The following is an 11,110-nucleotide window of genomic DNA, read 5'->3' as shown; positions in this document are numbered from 1 at the left end:
TCTCTCTCTGTCTGTCTCTCTCTCTCTCTCTCTCTGTCTCTCTCTCTCTCTCTCTCTGTCTCTCTCTCTCTCTTTCTCTCTCTCCCAGAGCCTTTTGGCGCGGAAAATAGCATCAGTAAAGCAGATAAATAATTGAAGGAAGTACAAAGCAACAATGTTAACACAGATATTACAAGACGTCCGGATATGAGGAAACAAAACAGAGGAGAGCCATCAGGAATCATATAAATCATGCGCTTTGGGAGCTCAGATACAATTTAAAGGAAAAAACGTTGACAGCAGACCAGCATTTTAAATTTCTTAAATATTCTTTATTTGAAAAGGTTAATCAACAGCATAGAACAAAATGTGAGAAATCCCCAATGAAAATCGATGGCGACCAGAACAATGGATCAGCAGACCAGACCAATGGTGTAGGAAGTGTCTTATTCTATCACATCCTGGACCATAGCTGACACTTATAGGCTTGAAATGGTTCTTGGGATTCTGTCTTTGTTTCCCTATGTCCAAAAGAAATCTGTTTGTCTGTGTGAAGGCTGCCGTTCTCTAGACAGAGTTCACCCATTCTTTCATTCTTACCTCTTCATATATCGCTCTCCCACTCTCTCTCTCTTTTGCTCTCCCTCTCTCCCTCTCACTCTCTCTCTCACTATCCCTCCCTCTCACTCTCTCTCTCACTATCCCTCCCTCTCACTCTCTCTCTCTCACTATCCCTCCTTCTCACTCTCTCTCTCACTATCCCTCCTTCTCACTCTCTCTCTCACTATCCCTCCCTCTCTCCCTCTCTCTCTCTCGCTCTCTTTCTACGTCTAGCAGGGTGTAGCTGATCAAAGCCTTGTGTGTAAGTTACTCCTTGCGCACACCCTTTTCATGCTGCTGGTTGTGTGGAAGGAGAAGAGAGGCAAGGAGACAGAGGACATTGGAGCGTGAGACAGACAGACGGACAAACGGACGGAAAGACTGGCAGACTGAGACACAGACAGAATCAGTCTCACGTATGGTATTTGCCTGCACAAAGGAAGCAGGCGTGTGTGTGCAGGTACAAACTGATACTTTATTTTTTATTTTGTACGTGTTCAAATTTAAACGAGAGGAATTCCTCTTCACTTTTACGTATCTGTTCTCTCAACCTCTCTTCTCAGTTCATTTACCTCTTATTCTCTGACTTCTCTTTAATTTCCTCTCCCCTCAGCAGAGGGGAGACAGGTGTGAGCGGGAGGGAGGGAGGGAGGGAGGGAGGGAGGGAGAGGGAGGGAGGCAGGTGGGAGGGGTAGAGAGAGAGAGAGAAAGAGCAGATTGGGGGAGAGTCGGGAGATGTGACACTCCCATTAGGAACACAATCCCTGCAGTGCACTCTCACCGTGCACTCCCCTATCACAGCACCACAGAGATTGGACAGGGCCATGAGGCAATATCCTAACCCCTGTCTCCTACCTCCTGTCAACCTATATCCAATCTCCTAGCCCCTACTTTTATCTTCAATATCCCAGCCACTATCTCCCATTCCCCAACTTCTATCCTCTATATCCTAGCTCCATCTCCTATAATCTAGCCCCTTTCCCCTGGCACCTTGCCCCTATCTTCAATCACCTATATCCTAGCTGCTATTTCCTATCATCTATCTCCTATCACTTTATCTTAGCCCCTATCTTATATCGCTAGCCCCTATTCCTAGCCCCTATTTTCTATCTCCTAGCCTGTTAATTCTATCTTCTATCTAGCCATCCAAGTGTTTTAGTGACATCGATGTAAAGCCTTTCCCTGACGTGGGGTTTGCAGAGCTTGCTCCGCTTGTAGCACTAGCAGGAAGTAGACAAGAAGAAGACAAAGGTCTGATATGCTTTCTGCATACAGGGAGACTCACAAGTCCAAGCACTTGTCTAAACTACAGACAGGACAATCTCCTAGGTTTCCTCGCAAAATTGGGCGGAAACAATTAGAGCGTTAAATAAAATCCTTCCTTGAAGAACCAATCCAAAGTCTTGGATTGGCCCCTTCATATTGGGGGATTGATTTGCATAAGTGGTGTGTGCTTGTAAACACTGTGATACAAGCAACACGTGCATTATAGGATGGCGCAGCCAGAGGAAAGTCCTTCAAAGTGTGTTGCCGTCAGTCAAACAACTATCTTGCATTTAGAAATCCCCAGTAGTTTGGAAAGCGGTGAGATGAACAGCGTACAGGAAGCTTGTGATCGGAGAGTCTTCACAGTAAAAGCTTTTTATCCACTTTGATCATTTTGGGTTGAAGGGTATTTATTTTTTCTCTTTGTTTGATTATTTTACCATTTAATTATGCTGCTTGTTGAAGAGTAGGGAATAGGACCCCTAACTGCAGTGTCAGTGCTATTCTCTACCCTGACCCTCAACACAGTGAAAGGACCCCCTAACTCTGTTGTGATTGTGTGTGTGTGTGCGTGCGTGCGTGCGTGCGTGCGTGCGTGCGTGCGTGCGTGCGTGCGTGCGTGCGTGCGTGCGTGCGTGCGTGCGTGCGTGCGTGTCTGTGTGAGTGTGTTTGAGAGCGTGGTCATCCATTACAGTTGTGGCATGAGGTGGCATGTAGCTTATTGGTTTAGCAGTTTAAACGTGTGTTTAGATGTGGTGGTGAGTGATGGATGAGATTGGAGAGCAGATTAACCCTCTAACACACCTCCACTGCTTAATTAGGGACGCACAATTACACAGACACCAATGATGCAACACTGGGCCTGGTTACCATGGCTGGTTACTCTGGTTACAGAGGAATCTCCCTGGTGACCCTGGTTACCATGGGTACAGAGGATATACCCTTGTCACTATGGTTACAGAGAAAAGACCCGAGTTACCCTGGTTACCATGGTTGCATAGGAAAGACTCTGGTAACCATGACAGGTGTGACACTGTTGATTACCATGGTTTCATGGTTAGTCTAGCTACACTGGTTACAGAGCTAGGACCCTGGATACCATGGCTACTGTGGTTACACTGGTTACAGAGCTAGGGCCCTGGTTACCATGGTTACTGTGGTTACACTGGTTACAGAGCTAGGACCCTGGTTACCATGGTTACTGTGGTTACACTGGTTACAGAGCTAGGACCCTGGTTACCATGGTTACTGTGGTTACACTGGTTACAGAGCTAGGGCCCTGGTTACCATGGTTACTGTGGTTACACTGGTTACAGAGCTAGGACCCTGGTTACCATGGTTACTGTGGTTACACTGGTTACAGAGCTAGGACCCTGGTTACCATGGTTATCATGGTTACTGTGGTTACACTGGTTATGGAGGATTGACCCTGTTGAACACGGTTACCCTGGTTACAGTGGAAATACCGTGGTTTCCCCTTGTTAGAGAGGAAGGACCCTGGTAACAGAGGAAATACCCTTGTTACCCTGGTTACAGATGAAAGGCCCTGGTGCCCTCAAATTGGCAGGTTGGGAATTCAGATTTAGGGAATAGACGGCTCCAAAATCTGTCTATAGCCAATCGTCTCCCGCTTACTGAGAGAGAGAGAGAGAGAGAACCACGACACCAGATGGTCTAATGACCACAGGAAATATTACATCTGCCACACACACACACAGACACACACACACACACACACACACACACACACACACACAGCATTAACCACACCAGTCATTTACCAGGCCTGGCTAGAGTGTACATATGTGCATGTTTATGTGTGTGGTTCATGGTTTTGTGTGCATGTGTGTATGTGGTAAGAATATAAAGGAGAAGAAATGTAAGGTCCTACAGTAACTAAGAGAGAGTGTCGACGTCAGGCCGCTCGGATAGGCCTCCTGAAAGCCAAATCTAAATGACAAAATGGCCGGTCGCGACCAAAACCATGCAGCATATTTGAGGCATTAACCCATCACTTACCTTATCATTCACTGATTGTTATCTAGTCTGCTGGTCTACTCTTTTTCTCCCATCATGAGTCACTATGCAAAACAGAAAACATTGCTGATATTGTTAAACAACTACACATATTAGGATTCTCAAGACAGATAGATTCATTAGATAAGCAGTTAGCAATTAGAAGATGTTTCACACAAACGTGTTTTAACAAAATTAAACGTACAATACATTTCTCAATCCATTCCTATGCCTCTGCACCTTAAGTTTTCAGCATTGATTACGCAGGATAACACAATACATTTTTCACGTTTGGTTATCAGAATAAAATGAGTATGAAATGCACAAGAGAACCTTTTTCATTTGTCAATATTATATATTCAGTATTATATGAATATGTCATATACTACAACCACAAATGTACCGGTCTGATTTCAAATAGAATGTGACATAGTGTGTGTGTGTGTGTGTGTGTGTGTGTGTGTGTGTGTGTGTGTCTGTGTGTGTGTGTGTGTGTGTCTGTGTGTGTGTGTGTGTGTATGTATGTCTGTGTGTGTGTGTGTGTGTGTGTCTGTGTGTGTGTGTGTGTGTGTGTGTCTGTGTGGTTCCATGGTTAATCTGTTGATGATAATCTTGTCATGGAGAAGAGTGACGGATGAGGAAGAGGAGGGGAGGAGGAAGAGGATCGGCGGGAGGTGGCGAGTGTCTGTCCAGCCCGTGCTGTGAGCTCCATTGATAACGTCTGTGACGAATAGTAAAAAAGAAACCTGGAAGACATCATGAGGCCAAAGAAAGGGAGATTGCTAACAGATATTAGAAAGGAAGCACCTTCCTCAGCATTTAGAGAAGGCCAACAGGTCTTATAATGTGTTCCACTTAGATATTTATGGGTTATTTCCCTTAGTTAGGAATCTTACCAGGCAAAAAATACTATTTAAAAGGGGCAAAGGAGAGCTGAGCTAGGCTAAGGATTTATGCTATCCTAAGGACTAATGCTAGACAAAGGCTGGATGCTAGGCTAAGGACTGAAGGCTAAGGACTGAAGGGCTAGGGCTCCGGTCAAAAAGTAAAGGTAATTACATCCTATGTCTTATCCTAACCACTTTTCCTTGACCTCAATGGAAAACCTCATGAGGTCAAGATGTGGAGGAGAATTCATGAGGACTTAGGAAAACAGTAGTGTTACAGTGGTGCAAATCGAATCCAACTGTACTTACACTAGGCTACATAATTATGCGGTTACTTAGGTACTTCCGGGTCCTTTCACCCAGTTCGAGCCTTCATAAGCAAAAAACTGGAGCCTACGCTAACCGATGCTAGGCTAAGGATTAATGCTAGGCTAAGGGCGGATGCTAGGGTAAAGATTGGTGCTAGGTTAAGGACTGATGCTAGTGAATGATATAAGTAACAGCTGCTTGGTTAAGGACAGTGTGGAACAGAGAGCTACACACACTTATGACACAGCAAACATACACACCTATATTTCCTCTCACAGACACAAAATACTAGAGACGAAAGAATAAAGCACACTTACTATCAGGAACACACACACACCACACACACACAGACACATACACACACACACACACACACACACACACACACACACACACACACACACACAGAGCCTCTTTTATCTTAGTTCTTTCCTCTGAGCTATGGAAGGAAATGATCGTTCACAAGCTGAAGCCAGCAATTAACATTTATGACTCTCTCTCTCTCCCCCCCCCCCCCCCCCCCCCCCCCCCGTCCGTAAAGAGTAAAAGAGGTGAAGGTGTTTTCATGCTCATTTCACAGTTCAAGGTCAATGCTGGACGTGGCTCCAATTAAAGCTTGACAACTATTTTCCTGACAAACTGTCAGCCGATCTCCAGTGCCGTGCACCCCTAGACCTCGATGCCTCCTCAAGCCCTCCAGACCTCCTCTAGATCTCTCGACCTCTAGACCTCCTCTTGATCTCTCAACCTCCTCTATACCTTAAGACCTCGAGAACCCCTCTAGACCTCCTCTAGATCTCTCAACCGCCTATATACCTTAGACCTCTAGGCTTCATCTAAACCTTTAGACCTTATCAATATCACTAAACCGTCACTAGATCTCTAGACCTTATCAATACCACTAAACCGCCACTAGATCTCTAGACCTTATCGATACCACTAAACCGCCACTAGATCTCTAGACCTTATCAATACCACTAAACCGCCACTAGATCTCTAGACCTTTTCAATACCACTAAACCGCCACTAGATCTCTAGACCGTATCAATACCACTAAACTGCCACTAGATCTCTAGACCTTATCAATACCACTAAACCGTCACTAGATCTCTAGACCTTGTCGATACCACTAAACCGCCACTAGATCTCTAGACCTTATCAATACCACTAAACTGCCACTAGACCTCTAGACCTTATCGATACCACTAAACCACCACTAGATCTCTAGACCTCTAGGCCTCATCTAAACCTCTAGACCTTATCGCTACCACTAAACTACTACTAGATCACTAGACCTCTAGACCTCCTCTTGACCTGATCACCTCTTATGCACCTCTAGACATTCTTGAGACCACTAGGACTCCTCTACACCACTTTACAATTGTACTTCATTACTCTAGACCTCGAGTCCTCTAGACCTCTTGAGATCTAGAATTCTTCTAGACACCTCTATGCTCTGCTCTGCACCTCTTTAGACCAATATACCTCTTATATACCTCTAGACCTCATTTAAACCTCTATGCCTCTTCGGGACCTCTCCTAGACCATCTCTAGTCCTCTTCTAGATCATCTCTTGACCTACTGTAGACCTCTGGGCAGCGAGACCTCCCCTCTACCTCTTGACCTCCCCTAAACTTCTCCTCTAGACCTCCTATAGATCTGATAATCATTCACAAGCTGAAGCCAGCAATTAGTAACACTTGATGTTGCCCATGGCTTTGATTAAAGCATGACAACTATTTTCTCCTGGACACTGCTGGACATTTCTTCTTTCCTTCTTTCTTCTTCTTTCTATGCTGTACATGTCTAGACCTGTTCTAGACCTTCAAACCTATAAACATCCTGTAGACCCCATGACCCTTTTTCCTCTAGACCACTTCTAGACCTCTTCTACACCTCTATACCTCCTCTACACCTCTTTACCTCCTCTATGCCTCTAGACACCTAGACCCTCTCTAGAACTTCTTTACACTGCTAGACCGCTAAACCTGTAGATCTCCTCAACACATCTAAGCCTCTAGACCTCCTCTGGAACTCTTAACATCCTCTACGCCTGTAGTCTTCCTCTAGACCTCTCTAGACCTCTCTAGACCACTAGATATCTTGTGTAGACCTCCTGCTGACCTTCAGAACTAGTACTCTTTTAGACTTCTACATAACTAGAAGTTTAGACATCCTGACTTTAGATTCACTTCTACACATCTACACTTTTAACTTTTCAACGTCTACTCTTGTATATATATATATATATATATATATTGTAGGCTTGCAGACTCCTAGATATTTCATTTTCTTGGACTTAAACATTTAAATGCTCTAGTCTTAAGACTTTAACACTTTGCAGACTTCCCTTCTACACACATATTCCTAGCTTCTAGAGTTCTACATTCTAGGTTTATAGATTTCCCCCAAAATAGAAAAAACATTTAAACAAGTTACAGTGCTTGTCTGATTTTTTTTGAAACAGATGGCACTAAGAAATGTCGCAAACTGTCAATAATGCTGGATTATGTTAGAACACAGATATTAACACTAGGAATAACAAAGGAACTAGTTCCTAATACAGGAAACAATACAGAAAATAGTGTGTATGTGTGTGTGTGTGTGTGTGTGTGTGTGTGTGTGTGTGTGTGTGTGTGTGTGCGTGCAAGCTACGGAATTACTGCCAAGCCTAGTGTGCAATCTTCTCCTCTTGTCTACTCATGGTCACAGCTGTAAGTGCACGTGTCCTCAAGTGTGCACGCAGATACACAATCAGGAGTAGATGTAGGGACACTCTTTAGACATGCAGACTGACAGATAGACAGACAGAGAGGAAAGCAGGCAGACAGGCAGAAAGGCAAAGACAGAAAGACAGACAGAGGTAGTCTTTTCTTCTAACAGGTATAACAAAGTTAATCTAGTTTTACCTGCTGAGAACGTTTCTCCCTCTTTCCCTCCCTCCCACCCTCTTTCCCTCCCTCTCTCCCTCCCCCCTTCCTCTCCACTTCCTCACCCCTTGCCTCTCTGTCTATCTCTCTGTCTGTCGGACTACCCTTAGTGTTTGTCTGTGTCTGCATTCCTTCTTTCTCTTATCTTCTCAAGGGCTTTCAAGGATATATGTTATATATTAATACGTGTCTGTGTGTGTGTGTGTGTGTGTGTGAGAAACCATGACCAGTTTCTGACCCTCTTTCCTCTTCTAGCAGATCAATACACACACACACACACACACAAACACACCTGTGTGGGCACATACACACGCACAGGCACAGTGTGTGTGTTGGTTTTACTATACATAGCATACCTTTGTGTGTGTGTATGTGTGTGTGTGAGGTATTCTCATGTTCTGCCAAGTTGCTTTCTGATGACATCAGCAAACCAAATCTCTCTCCTTCTCTCTGTCTGTCACTCTGATGATGAATGGCGGATGGATGGATGATGGATGGATGGATGACTGATGGGTGGATAATGGATGGATGCATAGATGATGGATAGATAATAGAAGATTGATGGAGGATGAATGGATGACCGATGATTGATGGATGGATGGGTCGATAATGATAGATGGATGGCTGGGCTAAACAATGGATTAGTATTTGGATCAATAGATCGATCATTAGTTGTCAATTCACACCAAAAGCAAAGGCACAGTACAAAGTCAACACAAAGATGCAAATAGACGCATGTTTACCGCCGGCCGAGCACGCAGCGCGGATGGCTTTAATGGCGGCCTGCCAACGACCTGGTTGCTGATTAAGCGTGTTTCTACTCGAGGAACAAGTAGAACGAGGCAAACTCGCCATTCACCAGAAGTGAAATAATTGAACTTTCACTTGATGCTGAACCAATCGTTTGAGAAAAGTTTGCGGTTGCTAAGCGAGTAACGCAAGGAGAATATTTGCTGGGCTTTTGGGTTGAACGCACCTTTAGGCTATGGCATAGCCTGGTTAGCCCCGCCCATTCTTCCGGCGAATTGAGTTCGCCCTGCACAAGGGTCTGGAGAAGAGCAATACATTTCTTTCTGCTTCCGATACGTTTTTGCGGGAGCCAATCACCAAGCTGGCTTTTCCCCTTGGCGCGCTATTGGCTGGTTTAACACAACGACGACAGGGAAGCGACGGCAAGCAGCCAATCGCGTGCAGAGTCAGTTGAACTAGGCCCGTTGATCACGCCTCTTGTGCTGAAGAAAATGACGGCAACTTGCGTGCAATCTACGATTGGCTTGGTCTGGCAATAGCCAGACTAGCTATGGCATGGACTATGTGTACTGTTTTATCAAAAAACAGCTGTACTAATTATGAGTATGAGATAATTATTATATCAAACATCTGTTATACGATGTGTACCGTTATATGTATTATACTTGTACTATGATGTGGTGTTATATTTCTTATACGTGTACTACAATGTGTACCGTTATGTCTTTTATACTTGTACTATGATGTGTAGTGTTATATTTGTTATACGTGTACTACAATGTGTACCGTTATGTCTTTTATACGTGTCCTACGATGTGTACTTTTATGTGTATTATATGTTTTCTATGATGTGTTCTATGTTATCATGTTCTATAGAGTTGGTCACTAACTGAGGCCTGTATTCCACAGCTTCAAGAGGACAGTCTCCGGCCAACCACTGCAAGGTAGGCTGCAAATCATACCAAATTGTTTAGAGACCCGACCCAACTCGTTAAGGTATTTGGTCAACTCATTAAGTCAGGTGGTCAACTCGTTAAGGGATCTGGTCTACTCGTTAAGTCAGGTGGTAAACTTGTTAAAAGACCTGGTCAGCTCGTTAAGACAGGTGGTCATGTGGTTAAGACAGGTGGTAAACTCGTTAAGACAGGTGATCAATTCTTTAAGACAGGTGGTCACCTCGATGAGGCCGGTGGTTATTTGCTGGAGACAGGGTGTCTCCTGGTTAAAGGATAACCTTGTGACGTTTCAACCTGGAACCTATATAACAATGTTAAAATTGGTTCAGTATTGAGTGAGAGTGCTTCAGCCATCACAGCTGCCAAACAGGCTGCTCTGTAACCCTGAGTGACAATAGCGCCACATCTTTGTGCGTCCTCTAAAAGTGCTCAGTTTGCCACTGGCTCAGACTCAGAGTGTTAAGGCTCTAACAACACTGTAGAAAGGATCCCTACCGAGATATACAACTTATTGTCTTAACCTCTGGCTTGTTTATTATTGTGTCCAACCAAGTATCGCTGGAGAAGAAGTCGCACTGAGATCTGTATCAGTTGAGCTGTTGCAAGAAGAGAATGTGGAAACATGAGTGACCTTAAGATCTTCTTCTGACACACCATCGAGAGAGATAGAGAGAAAGAGAGAGAGACTGAAAGAAAGGTTCACAAGGTTTTACTTTACTATGCAGACCAATTCTTGACAGCTTCTTACGGTGTGTGTGATGGGGGGGGTGGGTGTATGTGTATGTGTAATGACCTGTATGGGTAGATAGATGTACATAAACTCCCATATATATATCAATATCTATACCTCCCTGTTAGTCCCACACGTAACATATACACAAAGAACACAGAATCGCGCCTTCACAGAGGAGAGGAAAAGGATAATATAATATATGTGGCTATCCAGGATATCAACGTCCTAATACAGGGGAAACTGAAGACGCATGACAGCATCGTCATCCAAACACACATCCAACTGCATTGACACCCCTAGGATTTGAAAAAAGGGGCGCGGCCATCATGTTTAGCGATGTTCCCATATGTGCCCTCTGGTGTATGTTTGTGTTATTTGTTTATCCCGATGGGAGGGTCAGATGACTATCTCAAAGACCAGGTATCGCCTTTTTTGTGCTCTGGCTTGTGTGGTCACTATGATGTCACTTTGAGGTCACAGATCTGATGTCATCCTGACTTTACTATACCGTCTCTCTCTATCACTAAGTCAACATAAAAATTGCTTATTCATTACCCTAATTGAACTTCCCTCTTCAACGTCTCCCATGTGAACATTTATCTCAAATAAGTCGGCCGTAAGTCACTTGATATCATTCCTTTATTCACTCCCAAGGCCAGGGTTTGCTCAGAGGCACTAAGGCAC

The 11,110-nt window shown here is 44.2% G+C and overlaps 1 protein-coding gene across 1 annotated transcript in view; it reads left to right on the top strand.

Annotated features, from left to right (window-relative positions):
* Window positions 1–11,110, top strand: part of cntfr (ciliary neurotrophic factor receptor) — a 63,179-nt gene that overhangs the window by 3,037 nt on the left and 49,032 nt on the right. The window contains exon 2 of the mRNA XM_079756165.1: window positions 9,647–9,681. The gene's annotated coding sequence lies outside the window, so the exon portion shown is untranslated. The remainder of the gene's footprint in view (window positions 1–9,646; window positions 9,682–11,110) is intronic.

Source organism: Pollachius pollachius, assembly GCF_949987615.1.
Source record: "Pollachius pollachius genome assembly, chromosome: 18".
Lineage (NCBI taxonomy): Eukaryota > Metazoa > Chordata > Actinopteri > Gadiformes > Gadidae > Pollachius > Pollachius pollachius.
Note: the sequence above shows the minus strand (reverse complement) of the source record. Positions and strands in the feature narration are given on the sequence as shown.